We start from the raw sequence: 19749 nt of genomic DNA, 5'->3' as shown, positions 1-19749 counted from the left end.
TTGATTGTATGTACTTTATGTGGCTTTCTTCATTGACAGATTATTCTTTTGATCTTCTATGAGTTTGTCATGTATAAATGAGGCCAGATCCTGGTAAGGGAGGAATAATTAATAATTATTTTCTGTTAGTACTAGTGGGTAAGTCCCCTGATTAAGACTCGCATTAACTAGTTAGGTACTGTGGAACAGTAAGGCTGAATTTGTGTAGGAATGTGCAAAATTTCTCATCACTACCAAAGTTCACTAGAAAGTTGAGCTTTGAGAATTAAAAAAAAAATAACTGAAATGCTTTGTAAAGATAAATGATCACAATTTCAATGTTTAAAATGCCAAGAAAGCTGGAAATAAAGTGGCTGAAATAAAACAGAAATTCATTTCTTCATTCCTAAAAAAGAATTTGGAAGTTAAGTAGCTGAGCCCTGGTATGGAAAGTGCATGGCACCAAGTTCTCTTACTTTACTGTTTCAGGACATGATTTCCATCTACAAGGTTACCACTTAGTCCAAGAAGGCTGGTGTTCCAGATAACACACATTGGGGATAAGAAAAGGAAAGAACAAAACAGATGTTCATGCTATCACAGTCCACCTCCATGAAGATGGAGGTTCCAAAGAACACTCTGCCATACCCCATTGACTAGAATGTAGGTATATTCCCATAACTGTCTGCAAAGAAGGTTGGAAAATATAGTTTTCTACCTGGTCATTAAAAATGAAAAGAGAATCATTAGTGAGGAAAAACTAGGAACCTCTGCCATATCCACCTAAACTTGGACATAGAAAATGTGGCTTGTTTGGGGTATCAGTTGAAATGCAGCATTTGAAACATGAATATATGCAACATGTATGTAAATCTACCTTCCACTTTAAAATGTCTAAGGCAGAGAACTACCAGGGAATGCTCAGAGAAGGGTTAGCAGAAATGGGAAATATAGAAAGCATAATTTTTGAATAGTAGTAAATTTTAAATATGTTATAAAAAGCTTTCTATAAATTATAAAAAGCTGTAACCTGAAGGGGAGTTGGACTTATTCCATGAGAATTGGGAACAGTTTTTCTTTGATCTTGACCAGTCCAACATTAAAAAGAATTTGTGTAGGAATGTGCAAAATTTCTCATCACTACCAAAGTTCACTAGAAAGTTGAGCTTTGAGAATTAAAAAAAAAATAACTGAAATGCTTTGTAAAGATAAATGATCACAATTCCAATGTTTAAAATGCCAAGTATTATAAAATAACATATTTATTCAATAATAAAGGATTTTAAAACAAGTTATGGTAGACCCACACCCATGGGGAGTTTAAAGTGATTATATAAATATTTACTGACAGTGAAGGAGGTTCATGATATATAATGATTAAACAGATGACTTATAGAATAGACCTTAAATTTATATTTGCCTATAAATAAATAGATATACACTAAGATATCTAGATGATGAGACTTTGGGGACTTTTTCCCTTCTCCTTAAAGAATATACATAGATATGTGTGTGTGTTGTCTAAATATTTGGCAATGAATATGGATAGTAATAGCTAATGTATTTAAAAAAGGCAGAATAATCAATTGTCAGGGACAAGGCAGAAGAGAGCAGGGAGAGATTAGATTGCCTGACCTTTACTGTCTCTTCCGACTCTAAGAGTAGTTGATGCCAAAATCCATGTTTATGACTCATATGCCTTGGATGATTGCCAGAGTGAGTGATCTGCATATCCTCAGATAATCAAAGCAAGACCCAGGTTGTGTTGCCATTGCTGCTCAGAAGGGCCAGAACTTGGTCTTTCGCCCATGACAGCCTAGGAGCCAACCTCGGTGCCTTTTAACGTTCTTTATTTTCACCCTAACGCTTTCACCACAGTGTTAGACAATGGACAGCTGTTGTTTCTAAGAAAACCACCTACTAAACCTATTTTTTTTGTGTGTGTGTGCATTATTCTCTTTCTTTCTTCAAATTCTATAATCCTTCATTTGAAAACATGGCTACAAAATGACTTCTTTGAATCTCTCCCATAACCACAGTTGAAGGGAGCTTTGGTAAGAGAAATGAAGACCTACAACCTTGAGGGGGCAAATCAACAAATAAACACATGATTTGAAAAATTAAGAGAGGGTGGACCAAATGGGTAATTTTAGAATGTGTAATGTTCTCTAGAGAAAAGCTAGTAGTTTGATGATAAGGAGTGTACTACTCATTTCCTTGTTGAAGTTGTGAACATGTGACTGTGCCCATGTTCATACACCCTGAGTACCCAGAAGTGCCAGATCAGCTCATCCAAACACTCTGACCTACTTCTGCACTTGACATATGACTAGCTGGGTTTATCCACATATAAAACACACACATGGTTATGGAAAGATTTTCACTAATTCTGTCTCGGCATCTCACTCACGATCTTGGCTAATTAAACAGATTCTTGATAGAAAGTAAGAATCTGCTTCAAATCAACACACACATCCACAGAGTAGTTAAAGCTGGCAAGTGTAAGAAATGAAAGCAAATACAGGAAAAGGCTAATGAGAATATTTTGAGAAGGATTACTTTAAATGTAAGGTTACTAGAATAAGTGACTCTGAAGTCAAGACATGGATGTCACATAGGACTATTTTGAGATGGGGACAGTTGTCATATTATTGAGGAATTTTAATGAAGAGTGAGCCCATTTGTTTATTTATTTTCTTCCAAATGTTAATAAACAGCTCCAGTTATAATTGCTGATTTTCTATATTTATGGAAAACTGGCATTTCATAAATATCAAATTGTGATAACATCTACTTGTATGCTGGTTTTCTATGAATATATAAATTTAGTAATTACTTCTAGAAGTGTGAGCTAATTTTTTTTGTGTGTGGATAAATCAAGAAGGAGAATGACAAATCTGTTAAAAATGGTAGAATTGTAAACATCCTTTTCGTTGTTCTTTTTAAGAACTTATCTCAAATGATGTCATGAGTGGCAGAGAAAAACCAAGGATACAAGATTTTCTATTAAAGCCACCAAGATGTTCATCAAAACTAAGCCAGCATATGCTTGCTTGACTAGGGCAGTCCATTCAGCCTTCTCAAAAGACCAAAAGGTTAGAAAAACTTTCTAGGCACCAAATAATCAATGTGTAAAGGAAAACAATTGTCCAGAGATTATATTAATTCAAACAAGTAAAGGACTTCTTTAAAGAAAGTTTTAGCTTATTTTAATTTCAGGGGAAAGAAATCCTCACTTGTAACATGTTTACTATTATAATATATTCTCTTGGATTGAATTTGTAGAAACTCCCATTAATATTTATCTTTAAAACTTTGCTCTATTTCATGGCTCAGTAGAGAATTAATATTTAGCAAATATGTGATCAGCCCTTTTGTGTGTGTGTCTTGTGGCTTCAATTCACCAAGTTCTTCATATATAGAGTTTATTTTTATTGTGGATCCTATAATGACTATGTACTTCATATTTTGTTGCAAAATGCTATATTATGGGCTGTAGCCTTCCTTTCAAAATTGAGTCATCAGAATGGAATATTTTAGCAGCAAAGGGGAAAAGATAAGTCTTTGGCTAGATCTTCTATTTATGGGTTTGGTGTCTTAAAATATACGAAACTGATCATTATTGAAATAATCCCAAATTATGATAACACCCTTTAGAAGAAACTGGACCCTTGAGCTCTCCCTGGTGGCACAGCGGGTTAAAGCACTGCTCTATGAAGCTCTCTGAAGCCACCACAGCACAAGTTCGATCCCTGGCCAGGGAAATCTCTCCTGACATGCCTGCTGCTCCCCTCAGCAGTGTATTTCAGTAGATCTGCCTGATCTGCTCCCCACGCTGTCTCTGGTGAATCCTTTCACCTACCACACTAGCCTGTGCCCCAGTTCTATAAGCATAAATAAATAAATCTTTAAAAAAGAAAAAAACTGGGCCCTGATTTGAAGCAGTATCAATTTTATTTAGTAGGTAGACTGTCTCATCAGACCACAAAGCTAAAGAAAGAGAAAATGAAAATGGCCTATAAATTCACTGAACATTGATACCTGTTTCATAATGGATAGCTTTGGGGGTGTTGAGGAATCAAAGTAAGTAAATTCTCTCTGTTAACAGAGAGACCAGTAATCTGACAAAAGCCAGGTAGTCATGCATTCAGGAAGCAACTTCGAGATCAAAAATTTCCTTTAATCAGAGGAATGCTTCCTCTCTGCAAATGGTTCATGAATAACCTGGATGAGGCTCCTTGTTTACAATCCAGGTAATGATGCCAACATTCCCTTCCCTAAGCACCTTAATCAGCAGGTGGGAGCAAAAATGTGTTTACATATCATCCTGGTGGAAAGTTAGAGCCCCACTGAAGCAACTGGCCAGAGCAGGAGTTCAGGATAGGCTAATGATAATCAGAGAATGTCAGGCTTTTTCTTATTAAGGAAATAAAAAGTACTTGTGTATGTAAATAAAATCTTACATGGTCCAAATGAAATTTGGAATGCTACAAAATTCCTTTGTGACCTATTTTCTGTGGCTGATAACTGATCAAACCAGGGACTTTGGTGTCCAGAATTTTTAAAAACAAGTGAATTAAGTGGCTCCCTGACTTGTCTATGAGCATACGGTGAACACTGATCATGCCTCTGACCAAACTTGCATAATACTTCACCATTTTTGTGTTTTCAGTTGCGATTAAGTTCAAGATTGTGTTGAATGTGTATTGAACAGAGCCTAGGCGTAGCTTTGACTGTCAAAGTGAGTGTTCGGGACAGGTACAGAATTTTTCTTAAGTGGCCTCTTACATCTTACTCCATATGTTGCTTCAGTAAGGATTTCTTCTCTTTTCTATTTTCTTATTGTAACTTTTTTTTTATATTTCTTTCAAATTGTAACTTTTTTTTTAAATATTTCTTTTTAATTTTAAACCCTGCCCTTTATTTTCTCCTATGTATCGACTTTGAGTTTATTTAATAGGATTTCTTTTTTAATTTCACAGCTGTAAAAATGGTATTGACAAATTTATTCATTATTGGCAGAGGCAGCATCTCTACCTTAAAACGTTGCAAGAAATCCAAACTTCTAAAAATTCATGGAAGTTAGTCATTACAATTTTGTTTCCAGAATTTGCTTCCTATTTAAAAAATCATAGTAAATGCTTATGTAAATTGGCCCAATAATTATTTTAATCATCCTCTTTCAGTAAGTATTTTCAGATCACACTAGTGGGTTTGGTCTGGATAAAAAAGTAATCACAGCCTCGAATAAACATCTCTGACCATTGTCTTTTCAGCCAGTAAATAACTGATACAGACACCTACCTCGCCTAGTCCACAGGATATACCAGATGAGTCACGTTTTCAGGCTTCATTATTGCTAAAATATTGATTCCCTGGTTCACATTCTGATATGAATCCACAGAACTTCTTGAAGGTAATGATGCTGTTTTTTTTTTTAATCCTGAAAATTCATGGGGCTGCATGTAAGTGAGATATCAACTTTTGAACCTATATTCATGTATAGATTTTTAGCTCAGCTTGCCCTTAAAACTGAATATTACTAGATAGCCAGAGTATTGACTGCATCTAAATGACAAGTTTTCAGGAAGAGGTAGAAGACTCATTGCTTTTCATTGACTGTGAATCAATGGGGGAACCACAAGTATGCAGCCCCCGGAATGCCAATAACAATAATGATAGCTACTAACACCTGTGAAGGTATCATTATGGATTAGCTCTTCATCTTCAAACAACCATTATTAGCCTATTTGAGAAACTATTACTCATGGAAGTAAAGAAACTTGTCCAAGTATACAGAACAAGGGGGTGGGGATGGAGGTGCACACCTGGCATTTAAATCCAGACAGGTGAGTCTTAGAATCGAGGTCCCTAATCGCACAGTCTTAAAATGTACATCTTTCTGTGAAATGGGTTCTGTCTAGTCCACAGGTCCTCAGAGAACAATTCACCTACTTTAAATGAAGGAACATTTATTTTGTCATCTCCATGCTAATCCAGGAGTGCCAGCTGAGCCTAGCTCCAGGAAACGAGAGAGCAGGACCTTTCTTTATGGGTCAGGAGGAGAGATGAAGAACTACTGAATTCCACTTACAGAAATAGGAGCAGAGCAGGATAATATGGGTGTGTTCGGCTGCCATCTCAGCTTGTAAGAACATTAGGAATTGTAGTATGGGCTATATTTTCTCAAGATTTCTGAAATTCTGTCATTTTCTGTGTTTCTTATTTTTAGTATTTCCTGTAGAATCCTTGAAATTAAGAAGGCTTAAATATTTGGGCTGTACCTCTGTGAAGAAGCAGGGTTTTTTGTTCCTCAATTAGTCTTGTAGAGAGTAGTATCCCAAAGGGCAGTATGGGTGATGAGAAGTTGTAAAGAACAAAGAAGATAGATATGAAAAGAAGAGATTCACAATAGTGTTGCTTCTGGGGTATAGAGAGGGGACTTTGGTTATAATTGCAATATTTAATTTTTGAAACAGAAGGAAATGTGATACATGGTATTTTGGGATGGTGTAATGTGATGTTATACTTTTTAAACTTTTCTATAATTTAAAATTTTCTCAAAATAGGCTAACTTATAAAAATAAAAGAAACAAAAATAGAAGGAAAGAAAGGAGACAAATTACAGGGAACCTCAAGCGGAAAGATTGGAGGCACAGAGCAAGTCCGTCTGGCAGTTGGTCTTCCTCTTTTTTGGAGCTGAATCAAATCTGGACTTAAATAATTGAAAATTGTCCCAAATTATTTTAGAGGTTAAATATGTAGGATGCCTATGTGTGTGTGCATGGGGGGGGTAAGTTGCTTTTGATGGAAATGGATTTTTTGGGGGAGGGATAGGGTCACACGCACATGCAGCATAGCTAACAATTCAAGTCTTTACTCTTGAAATAGAAAAGTCAAAAACAGTGGTGTGATCACTGTTGATTCCAATGTATGGACACTCTTGGTTCCCTTTATTCTTTAACCCTCTGTACTTGACAATCTGTGCTCTCCCCAGGGCTTTTCTGGGCCAGATAGTAAGTTCCCTGAGAGCAAGTAGATTCAACAAATGCCATTATTGCCCCAAGTTTCTTTTGCTTCAATGCATTTTATACAATTCCTACTCTGTTTCTATATTCATGCAAAATGCCTTGCCCTTTCATTTAAATCCCCATGAAAGAGCTAGCAAAATCTTAGGAAAGGTCAGACTGGAAAAATTAGATAGAGCATCATAGAACAGTGCATCAAACAAGCCCTACAGAATATTACATTTTCATGCCAGTGCTTAGTTCAGTAGCGGTGGTAGAAAATTAGGGGTTTTTTTTGTTCTTTTTTCTCAGTATTTCCCAAAAAAATGGCAGAGTCCCCCCCCCAAACAGGAACACAGACAAAACCAAAGCACCCCAATGTCTGATATGGGAATAGGAGACTGTTCCCAGATCTGCAACGTGGTATGTATACAGGTGCCGGCTAGAAAAAAGGGGCTCTGTCGGGGTATAAACGATGACTTTCATTCTAAACATAATAATCCAAGGGGAAACGCCTTAAAAACTCAAAGCAAGAAACCAGCAGACAACTTGTCTCGCTTTTTGGTGTCAGTGAGAGAATGGGAAGGCAGCAAATCCAGTGGAAATCCTGATTCTCCAAGGAATACAAAGAGAGCTTTGTGAGAAATCCTCCTCCTTCCTCCCGAAATGGTCCTCCCCAGATCAAGGTTGAGCCAGTTCCCTCGAGTGGATCAAACTAGGCTGGAGTATTAGAATCCAGAAGCAGCAGCATCCCTCCTGGGTTACTCTGGGATGAGAGATCTAGCACCAAGGTCAGCAGAGTATTTCCTGCAGGCTAAGTCCCATGCTTTACCTGTGTTGGCATTCATCAAGCTAGGAATGGCTTTGGTTTCTAAATGTTTGAAGAAAGATACAAAAAAATTTTTTTTGAAGGGTTGAACATATAAAATACAAATTTTAGTAACCATAAAATTGTATTGGAACAAATATCCATCGTGTAACATGTGATCTCTAATTGCCTTTGTGCTACTATGGAAGAGTGATTGGGATAGATACTTTCTGTGACTTGCAAATTGTTTACTATCTGGCCCTTTGCAGAAAAAACTTTCACGTCTGTGCCCTAGAACATTTTTTTGCCAACAATGGAAAGGCTTTGAAACAACTGCCACCTACTAGTCTCACCATTTCGAGAAGACCTACTAGAGGTAAAGCCACAGTAGAGACTCCAGAAACCCTCCTGCAACATGTTCTAGGAATAAAAAGTCTAGAGACTGACCGAAGGAGACAGTCACACCTTATGAAAGTCATTTTCTTAAACATACCTCTCTTCTCCAAGCAGTGTGCCAGGGGCAGACTGCATGGACTGCACAACCTCTGGCTACTCCATTTATACAGGCTGTGATGTGAATGCATCCCCTGGAGCCATGTACTGCAGCACCTTCCTCCCAAAATATGTGAAATACTTATAAGCTAGGTGTGTGCAGTGAGTGGATATGCCAGTCTGGAACTTCAGAAAAGCAGATACAGGTTTCCCCTGCCATTACTATTATTATTATTATTACTATTATTTATTAAGGCAGCATTGGCTTACAATGTTGTATATGATTTAGTAGTATAGGATCACCTTTCCTAGGTGTTGTTGCAATACACCCACCACCAAGATCTCGAGAGTCCTTCCCTTCGTCTACTGTGCTCCCTTACCACTGTGCTGTCCTCCTCCCCACACCCTGTGCTGGCTCACGTTCCGTAGATTTCTAGGGTTGGTTATTATTTGGCTTTATCTGACCCTTTATTTTCTTTTTCTATAATCCACATCTAAGTGACACCATCTAGTATTTGTTTTTTCTTCTTCTTACTTGTGTTATTTAGCACAATCCCTTCTATTTCAATCCATGTTGCTGCAAATGGCAAGTCTATCTTTTTCCTTTTTATAGCTGAGTAGTATTCCATTGTGTGTATATACCAGGTCTTCCTGATGTGCCTTTGGGATCTTTAGTTGTGCCCATAACTTAACTGTGGTAAATAGCACTGCAATGTGCATAGGAGTGCATGTATCCCTTTGAACTGGTGGGTTTTTTTTTAAGATTTATTTATTTATGCATACAGAACTGGGGTACAGGCCAGAGGTGCCAGGCCAGTGAGAGGATTCACCAGAGACAGAGTGGGGAGCAGAACAGGCAGATTGACAAAGTACACTGCTGAGGGGAGCAGCGGGCGGGTCAGGAGAGGTCTGCCAGCCATGTGGATCACCTCTGGGGTGGCCGGGGATCGAACTCATACTGAAGTGGCTTTAGCTTCCCAGTGCTGTGCTTTAACTGGCTGCGCCACCAGGGAGGGCCCTGAATTGGTGTTTTTGCATTCTTCAGGTGAATAGCTAGGATTGGAATTGCCAGATCATGTGGCAGATTCATTGTTAATAGAGAAATCTTCATCCTTTTTTTCCACAGGGCTAGCTTAGTCTACATTCCCCATCAACAGTGTATGAGGGTTTGTTTTCCTTCACATCCTCACAAACACTTTTTATTTCTGGTCTTCTTGATACAGTGCGTTCTCACAGATATGAGTGATCTTATTGTGGTTTTGATGTACATTTCCCTGATAATAAATGATGAGGATTTTTTTTTTCATGTGCCTGTAGGCCATCTGTATGTCTTCTAATGGGCTTATTTAGTTCTTTTGCCCATTTATTGATCAGTTGAAAGTGGAACTTTTCTCTTTGGTATTATTTAAAAGGTTCTTTTTGATGGGCCTGAGAATATTATTTCCAATTTACATTTTGAGTATTCCCAGGACCTCAAAAATAATCTGCCAAATCATTATTGAATGGAAATAATTGCACCTTCAGGTAGCAGGGGAGACCTATACTAAAACAGACTTAGAACTACTAGACGTTGATTGGGGAAAATATCTGTGAAGGGTAAAATTGGAAGGGAGCAGGTGCTGGTGGGGAGAATTTCAAATTGAGATTAAGGGCTGACCTCTGTGAAAGGAGAAAGGGAATGAAAGAGGCCTGGGAGAGCAGAGCCTCAGATTGCAGTACAGCTGAGCAAATCTTGGTCAGTCTGACAGAAGGCCCCACCCCAAAGGCTTACCTTTAGGAAAGTCTCTACTTTGTAAGCCCCTGATTTTCTCTCACTGCTAGCTCTGTCATGAGCTGGGAGTAGCCTGGGGAGAACATAAGCTCAGCATGAACACACAATGGGTCTAAAGGTACTGAAATGCAGCCAAGGTTTGAGTTGGAGATTGTACACTCTCCTAACAGAGGTTTTGTCTTGAAGGGAGATACGGTAGCATCCTCCAATGGTGACCACAAAGATTATGAAGGAGCTGTGTGTGTTTGTGTGTGAATTGGAAAAGGGACGGTTGGTTGTAGGAAAGAGATGTGAAGACACAGTTTGGCCTTAACTTGTTTCCATTAGTCTGCAAGTAATCACAGCATCGGCACTTACTGCATACACCTTCCCACACTGATACTGAGGAAAGTCGAGTGGACAGTTATATCTAATCAGAAGCTAGTGATGTAGTCCTCAGTACTTTCTACAAGATCTCTAATTATAACAGCAGTTGCTCCCACTTTTTCAAAAGCAATCTTTGATTCCCAGGTAGATTCCTCTCTCTTTCCCTACGACTATTAGAGTCCCTTCAAGTTCAATGATTCAGCAACCCTCACACTGCACAAGAGGCCCCTTACAGTGGAGAGCACTCCTTTCTGAAAGGACAGGCCTGTCTATGATATGACTTTATAATAATATTGAGAGAAAAGTGACAGACACTCTTTTACACATTTTACAAATGAAAGCTCTAAGGTTCAAAGAATAAATAGCTTTTCCATTTATTCTTCCAAAACTCAAGTATTTGGCTCCTGGACTTCTATTCCTTTCATGAGACCAGGCTGCCACCTGATAAAATAAGTCCCTTTTCAGGTGACTGGTGCAGTGGGTGAAGGTTTGGGTGGAACCAACTGGCTCTTGCTGGAAGATAATCTAATCCTGATGTGATGCAGCCTGCCTTTTTGAGGATATTTCATTATATTAATTTAGAAAGTGACCAAAATTGTAGTCATACATGTATCACTTAAAAATTACAAAAATAGGGCCCTCCCACGTGGCACAGTGGGTTAAAGCACAACACTGAGAAGCTAAAGCCACTTCAGCATGAGTTCGATCCCCGCCCACCCTGGAGGTGACCACATGGCGTGGCAGACCTCTCCTGACCCGCTGGCTGCTCCCCTCAGTGTATTTCGACGATCTGCCTGTTCTGCTCCCTGTTCTGTCTCTGGTGAAGCCTCTCACTGCCCCTACACCTCTGGCCTGTACCTCAGTTTTGTATGGATGAATAAATAAATCTTAAAAAAAAATACAAAGAATTCTTAGAAGAGAATTGTATACCAGCAGAGAGAAAATATGGTGTGAGAGTATGCTTCTATCTCCAGAAATTTATCCTTTATGGGAAAAAATAGAGAGGGTAGAAAATATAAAGGAAATGAATGAGTAAACATTTAAGGAAAAAAAGTTGACTCCTTACAATGCATTTTAGAGGGAGCAAGAAATGCATGTGAAAAATAAAACTACAAAATACTAGATTAAAATGTATGTGGATAATTTTATAGCCCTGTATTAAGGAGTTCCTTCCTATGCATGACAGAAGCAAATACCAGACCAGTGTCTGGGACCAGTGTCTGATCCACTGGTTGCCAAATAGGTTTATCATGACTCTTCTTTGTCCATAGCAAAGTGGTAAATACTTATTTAGCATTTACTTATCATTGTGATAAATATTTTATGTGAATTTCTTCATATAATTCTCACAAGGGCCTCATGAGAAATAATCTATAATGTTGCCAGCTGCCACCAGCTGGCCCCTATAGCAACACCAGCGCTTGGGTGTTATGGTGCATCCAGGAAGTGGGAGATAAGAGGACCCAGGTTCTGTGAAGATATTGGGGACTGACCTCTTAAATTCATGTCTAGCTGCTGTAGGTTGAAAGGTAAATTGACCAAAAATATTCCTTGTAAAATCAGTGCAGTAACATTTACTTTTGTCCTGCGACTAGGTGGGTCTAGTCAGATTCACTAACATTTAGGAGCCCAGGAAAAGCTGCTAGTTTTCTTTTCAAACTTATATTCATGACTTGTAATGATAGAATATTTTTCTCCAGCTAAATGGCATTTTTATAATGCTGTGCAGGTGGTGTTTGATAGTGTTAAAAGCACTCCCAAACCACATTCCACGGATCCTGAGATAATGCATTTCAACCAGGATCCTGGGTGCAATAAGTAGTGTTTTTAACTTGTCCTCCAGTGTGCAGTGTATTTACAAGGCTTGTTTAAGGCATATAACTTGGGCTTCTATTCTCCACCAATGTGATGTGAAATTATTGTGCTGCAACAGCCCTGGGCTGGGGAAGCCTGCAGTTTGTCCTTTTTGAGATGCTGCCACAGTGTTAGGGGTGATTGCAATAGAATTTCTAGTGACCATTTAACTCTGTATAGGCTTGAATTCTAATTACAATTTTTTTTTCTTAAAAAAAAAAAAAAAAAAGATGTGAAGCCCAAGTGCCTGGAGGCCAGATCCCCTCCTCTTTACGCAGTGGGATTTCCTACAGGAGAATGTGCTGAATTCCTGATGCCCTGCCAATGTAGGCTGCTCAAGACAAATTAATAAACTAGGATTTACTTTTTCATCTTCTCCAACTTGGTCAACAGGAGCCCAGCTCCCAAGTACAATCAATGGTGGGGGCACAGACAGATCAGATGGCCTGAGCACAGGGCTCGAGTTGGAGAGAATTCTTGGAGGAAATGACTGGTCCAGACTGGCTGTCTTGCCTCTGTTGCCGACCGCTTTATACTGTATCAGCTTTTCCATACTATAACTGTAGATGAGTATTTCTAAATGGGAAAAACACATAACAGATGAGATTGCTAATATGATCAGTAACAGTCCTATTAAGTGGAAAGAATTTCTGTCTAGAAGAGGTGCAGGATCAACTGAATCGTCCCCAAGCTCATTGTAATCCAGCATTACACAGAGCACATGATAAAACTGGTAATTTATATAGGATACAATTAACACAAAATTAAGCTTGAAGTTGGATGAGCCTCAACAGAATTAACAAAAAGACAGATTTAGTGTGTCCTAAAACGACTGTTTTTTGGTGATTCACAGTGTTGGCCTAATTCAGTTCAGAGCTCTAGGTGATATACTATATTCTGACAATTTACTACATGGCCTCGTGGTTGTTTGTCACAGCTTTCTGAAATCAATAAATATAGCACTGGCAAATTTTCCTGGCAGGGGAATTGTTTTCAGTAAATTCTAGAAGGGCAGCTGCTGAGTGGCAACGAAGAAGCCAGAATTACTGTGTTGTCGTTGACCTTAGAAAAAGGTCTATTTCCAAGCCTGATCAGGACCATGGTGAGTAATTGCTGCACAAACAGTGAATTGATTAATTTGGTGGGAGCAAAAGGTATCTAGGAAGTCCCTACGATGTCTTGAGAAAAGAAATCACTGCATTTATTAGTTTATAAATATGCGAAGTTGGCATTCGTGGTTAGTTCCTCACGAACATGGTTTTTGTGCTCTGGTTTTTCTAGAACCTTGACTTGCTGAAAGAAAAGTCTTCAGGTTCTGTCTCCATCAGTCACCACTGTTTTCCTAGTTCCTTGAAATTTGGTTTCTGCCTCCACAATTCTGTTCAGCGTTCTCTGGTGTTACTACGAAACTATTGCTTTCTACATCTCTGTGTCCTTGACCTCTCAGTGGCATTTGATAATGTCTGATACTCTTTTTTAAGTGTCTCTTATCTCAGGTTTCATGGTGTGATAGCCTTCTATTTCTATTGCTCAGTTACTCCTCAGTCTCTTTCATTAATTTCTTTCCCACTTCAGATGTGTTAAATGCGGCTGCCCACCCAGAGGACTGACACAGGCTCCTCTTTTCTCTCCACATGTTCAGACTCACTGTCTCCTGTGTCTATAATAACACACCAGTGAGCCTGTCTTCAGCCTCCCATGTTGTTGCCTCACTCTCCAGTGCCAACTGTCTGCCAGAGAGGTCTTCACCCAGGTGGCCCACTGTGGAGCCAGCAAGGCACAGAGCAGGTTTTCTGTGATCCAGGCAGACAGGTAAGGTGGAACGCTGGATGCTCTCACTGGCTCTTGCAGGCTTTTAATGATCTTTCTACACTGCTTGTAGTGAGGTAACCAGGTGCGGGGCAGGCAAGGAGGCCCAGGGGGCCAGGAGGCTGGGATGCCATGAGTCTTTACCCTTTCTGGGCTCTCAGGCGTTCGTTCTCTTGGGGTCTCTTCTCTGCTGCCATGTCCTCTACAGCTGCTCCTGCTCCTCCTATAGCCTCAATCTTCCGACTCAGGTGTGCCACTTCCTCACAGCACCTCACTCCAGGTGCCACCGTCAGCCCTGTGTAGAAGACCACAGGTGAGGATTATTGATGCCAGTTGTGGGAGTGTGGGAAAAGCTTATCACTTCAATTTACCCTATGCCACCCTGTGCAACAGGTTTCCCAGTTTAACGAAATTGGTTTCCCATTTTAGTTGAATCTTGAACCTCCCAAATTAAATGTCCTACTAGTTTATCAACATAACAGCATTTGAGGGAGGTTTCTGCGTCACATCATTGGTATTTCTCAAAGAGCCCTGGAGGAAGTCTGGGGAGACTAAGAAGATTTTCATGGACATATCATACATCATGGGAACTAAGAAGAAATGTTGTTAATTAAACTGAGATTTCATAAAGTTTAAGACACATACATAAAGTTTCAGAGATGTTAAATTGTTAAAAAAAATAAGTCTAAGGATTGATGAAATATGGTAAAGGCATTGCATCATAATGAAAAGGCTGTGCTAAAGAGAGATTTCTTTTTAACTCCCTGCCATTTCAGGTGGGCAGCCAAGATGAAACAGTACTGTAGAAAATCTATAATTCATGAAAGATGACATTCTTTCATTGACATTGCGAGTTAACTGAGTCCTTTCTTCACTTGGGATTTTTAGGTAACTTTTAATCTTAAAATATAAGATAAGTTGTATTTTTCCTAGGGAGCATGAATGGAAGTGTACCAGGCTATAACTTTGTTCTTTGGTTTTTTGAAGGAATTTAGGTTCTTTATAAAATTAAGATATGGGTCTCTCTTGTAGCACAAGGGGTTGAGTCTCAGCACTGTGAAGCTATCTGCAGCCACTGCAGTATGAGTTCAATCCCGGGCCAGGGAGCTGACCCACATGGCACAGCAGGTCTCTCCTGTCTCGCCCACTGCTATCTCACCTCAGTATATTTTGGTGGATGCGCCTGTTCTGATGCCCACTCTTTTTCTGGTGGGCCTTCTAACCCTTCCGTACCTCTGGTTGGCACCCTAGCTCTTGTAAGCATGGATAACAAATCTTAAAAAAAGTAAAATTAAGATACACAGGGGATCTCTCAAGAATGCATTCTGTGCATAGTGGATGAGCAGCCTGTTCCTCTCACCAGCTGTGACTCAGCATCAACCTGCTCCATCAGTGGGTACTGCCTGGAGGGGAGCTCACGCCTTCAATCCCGATGAGCCAGGATTCACACCATATTGTGATTCCCATGGCTTTGATTGATTTTGAGCCAAGGTGACAGAAACTCCCATGAGGCCAGGCCAGGTTAGCATGAGTGCAGCAGAGCAGGCACACCCAGGCGTCCACAGGCCAGGGTCTCCTTTAAATCAGAAACCACCACCTCCTAAGAGTGTTTGCTCAAAGCTGCTTCCTGACTGATGTGTCTGCACCTGATTTCTATGATCCTTGATTACAGCTGCTCTCAGAGAAACCGTGCAAATGCTCTCAATGCAAAATCGTAAATTATCTCGTTTACTCCTTGTGTGGAAGTAGTAGGTCCAGTCTCAGATCCAGCCCAGTCGTATCTTCTAATTGCCAGTAGAAATTGAAGGGTCCTGTGTAGGGCTTACACTTTTTCCTCTGTTAACTTTTGTATCTCAGGAGGGATAGAAGTACAAAAAGAAGTGCAATGATTTGTTTTAACAGCATCAAAGTAAGTGGCAGAAAAGTTACGTAAGAGGCATACATCCTGAAAGTTGAGTATTTTCTCTTGGTTTGTGTGGGTTCCAGAAGCCCAAGAGAGATGCTTTTATAGAAAATGTAGTTTCTGAATAGTTGATATCAGATATCAGATTGAGATACTTTGTTTAATGGCATTTTGCTGAGGTTTGGCTTCTAGTCATTTAAGTTCATTTCCCTTCAAATTCCACTGGATGAAAGAGGATTACAAAACAACATTCAGTTCTATTTTTATACAAGTGTCCTTAATGTCCCTGATAGGCACCATCACCATATTTATGTTTGGGGACTGAAAATATAAATGAAACCAAATTCTTAAGAAGGAGACTTGATCAAATTTTTCTACTCTAAACCAGTAGTGATAAAGCAATACAGAAATTGCAAGACGGTTTCAGCCTTCTCCTGTTTACTAATAAAAGCAGCATTTTTATGCAATCAAGCTTTTGTGTTCTGAGGTGAACATAATATAATGATTACATTTGCATTTTCAAGTATTGATCATGGTAACATCTTTTGCAGCACACCTGTGCAATTCATACCTTGGAGAAATGGCTTTGCCACGTGAGGAGACTCCATCCTGGTTCAGTTGTCTGAGGGAAGCTTCACAGCAGAGTGGTTTAGAATCAGGAGGGCTTTGGGTTCAGGCAGAACTGGGTCTGAATCCCAGCCTTGCATGCCAGCTGAGTGATCGCAGACACATACACAAACCTTTCTTAACATCAGTTTTCCCATCTGTGGGATGGACTTGATAGTAATACCCACAATGGGACTGTTTGATGATTAAGTGAGATAATGAATATAAAACACTTAGCACAGAAACACAAACTCAGTAATACTGTCTTTAGTTTGTGATATTGGTGTAACGGATGGGATTGTCACATGTGACTAGTTAAAAAGTCAGACTAATTGTCTCTGACTCCTGGAAGGGAGCCTGTGAACCCATAAGTCATGATACATTGGGCAGGAGGAAAAAGCTGGGAGGAGGTTTTCTCACAGGTCCTCAATTTTGTTTGTTCTGTATCATCAGAGCAATTTTTTTTTCTTATATAAGAAAGAGGGTGGAAAGAAAACTTGGAAAACTTGTAGCATACTCCTTGTAGCACTGCAACTAAGATTGTGGGTCTCGGTGCTGAGCATCAGTTTCCATTCTGGGCCCTGAACTTGGAAGTCACTGAGGGACTAGGGTTTTTCTTTAAAAGAGGGTACCATCTTTGACAATATCTTATTTTTATTTCAAAAGGCAAATTTTTCTTTTTTCCAAAAAAATTTTTTAATTATTACACTGCCTGCAAATCTGGCCTCACTTAGGGGACCAAGGCCCCTGGTGATTTGGCCCCATACTTTATTTCCTTAAGTAGAAACATAATTGGAGTCAGTCATAGTAATTATTTCAGGGGTTCTTATTCTTGACAAAGTGCTCTTTTTCTGGAAACATGCAAACATGCAACCATAAATAAATTGTGGGTATCGTTATGCGAGTTCCACGGCCTGCGTGCAAAAGTCCACTTATAGGATCTGGGTTTAGACTCTGATATGTTTATTTCCTGACCTTTGCCATCCTTCCTGATTTAAATCTGCTGGCTTCTGGGAATCAGTGCAGTCTCTAAAGTAGAGAAAGTAACTTGCTCACAGGTAACACACCAGAGTGGTGATTTTTCTCTACAGAAATGAGCTGAGACTAAGGGAGAAACAGACCCCAAAAAGAGACACAATGGTGACTGACCAGAGCCAGGAGGAGAGGAGCAGGGATGGCTAAGTGATTGGCTCATGCACACATAAGAAGAGATTGTGTCTACTTCAGGTGGATGGCTGATGCTTGAATTCAAATTAGGTTTACTGTTTATGTCTCAGTTGAGGGGCTAATTACACTTCTAAATAGAGGATCCCATCAAAGCCTTGGTTGTTTTACTTTCTTATCTTATAGGGTTAATTAATACCATAAGAACTTTGTGAAAGAGATCGAAATTATTCACAGGGAATCTTGAGAAATGAGTTCCGAGAGTGTGAATAAGCCATTAATCTGATGTTAAGGAATGGGCAAGACAAATGAAAACACAGCCGAGTATTTTTATGTGTTCCTTTCACTATGCACTGGCCTGAGAAAGAGTGGAGTTCTGCTTATTCACGGCTGATTTTTTTCAGGTCTTCTTGAGAAAAAATGGAAATTGCTGGAGGGACAGTTGTATAAGGAATACAGAAAACTCGCTTATGAAGTTTGCTGGGTAAGAAGGATTTATTTTTCTCTGTACAATTCGAAATATCATTTCCTTAATTTATGTTTTCTATGTATTTCTAATTCCTAATGGACACCTTCACAATTAAAACTTATTCTTTCTCTTTGTAAATCATCTGGTCATTTTCTTAGGGTACAGTTTTAAATGTATCACTTCAGATCTTCTCAGTTGCAGGGGGGAGATGTGTTATCAGTATAAGTACTTCCCCCCCCACCCCCCAAAATTGGCTGAGATTCTCTCATCAGATAGGCATGTAGGATTCTGTAGGGCAAGTAAAGATACTTCTGACTGTCTTCAGGTCAAGCCTGTGGTCCTGGATGTGCTTTGGTGTCTGCCTGACTCAGTCAATCTGGGGGACAACTGAGATCGACTAGTGCCATCAGGACTAGTCTCAATCACATGCACTGGACTCTGTGAGTCTTTTGTTTTGTCTTCCCAAGGGGCATCCAAATCAGAAATATACAGATGTCCCAAAAATTGTTCTTGGTGGAATTTGTATATACCCAAGCCCATCAATTTCTCTAAAATTATTTTTTATAAATGTACACCTAAATTCCATCTCTGTCTTCCTATAACCCTTTTAGAGAGAGAAAAGCAGCCACTTGCAAGGACCCATGGTTTTTGTAATCCTAAAGCCTACAGAACAATGGCTCATAGAACTTCCACAGAAAACCTCCAAGTAGCACTTTAGAATGCCCCTGGGTTCCATATTTTAATTTTATCACAATGGATTTCTAAAAATTTATTTTAATAGATAGTCTGTTGTTTCTGGCCCATGCTGATGTAGCATTTTTGAAAGCTTCAGAATCCAAATGCTATGGGAGACCTGGGATCCATTTATCTCCCTTAGGGAAAAGCTTCATCAGAGCTGTTGCCAGACATCACAAGCCCTACCCCCTTATGACTACTGGCATCACTTCTCCTTATCATGTAGAGCCTGGAAAAGGCAGGAGAAAGGGAAGGTGGGCTAGAGAATGGGAGATGGGAGACTACAATGCCAAGAGAGATGTAATATCTCACACGTGGCAAGTTTTGTTTTATGATGCTTCTCGTAGAAAAACATGATATCCATTGGGGAAAGAGGCTGTCAAAAGATACTCTCTGAAGTAAAATTATCCCCAATATGCCACACTGGGTGATGATGCAGGGATTTAATGGCTTTTGAAGAATTGGCATAAGGTAAAAGGAAATCTAGGGATCAGTGAAATAACAGTGTATGAGCAGGAGTTCTATCAAACTGGACAGACTCGTTGTGTGTTGGCCCGTTATATTTTCCACTGGCAAGGGGTTGTACAGTACCCACGATTCAAAGTCTAAATTCAAAGTTGAATGAATAGGTTCCTTTTATTCCCCACCTTTATTCTCTTGGCTTTATCTCTCCCTCAGCCCAGTCACTCCTGCAGTGGGTTCTTCCTCTTCTTTGTGGTTTGTACACCAGGTCTCTGCCAGGAGTCCACTCAGCTCATGTGTGTAGACAAGCTGGGAATACCTTTG

This window comes from Condylura cristata, unplaced genomic scaffold (assembly GCF_000260355.1).
Source record: "Condylura cristata isolate star-nosed mole 26May11 unplaced genomic scaffold, ConCri1.0 scaffold00001, whole genome shotgun sequence".
NCBI lineage: Eukaryota > Metazoa > Chordata > Mammalia > Eulipotyphla > Talpidae > Condylura > Condylura cristata.
The sequence above is the reverse complement of the archived record's forward strand: the minus strand, read 5'-3'. Positions refer to the sequence as shown.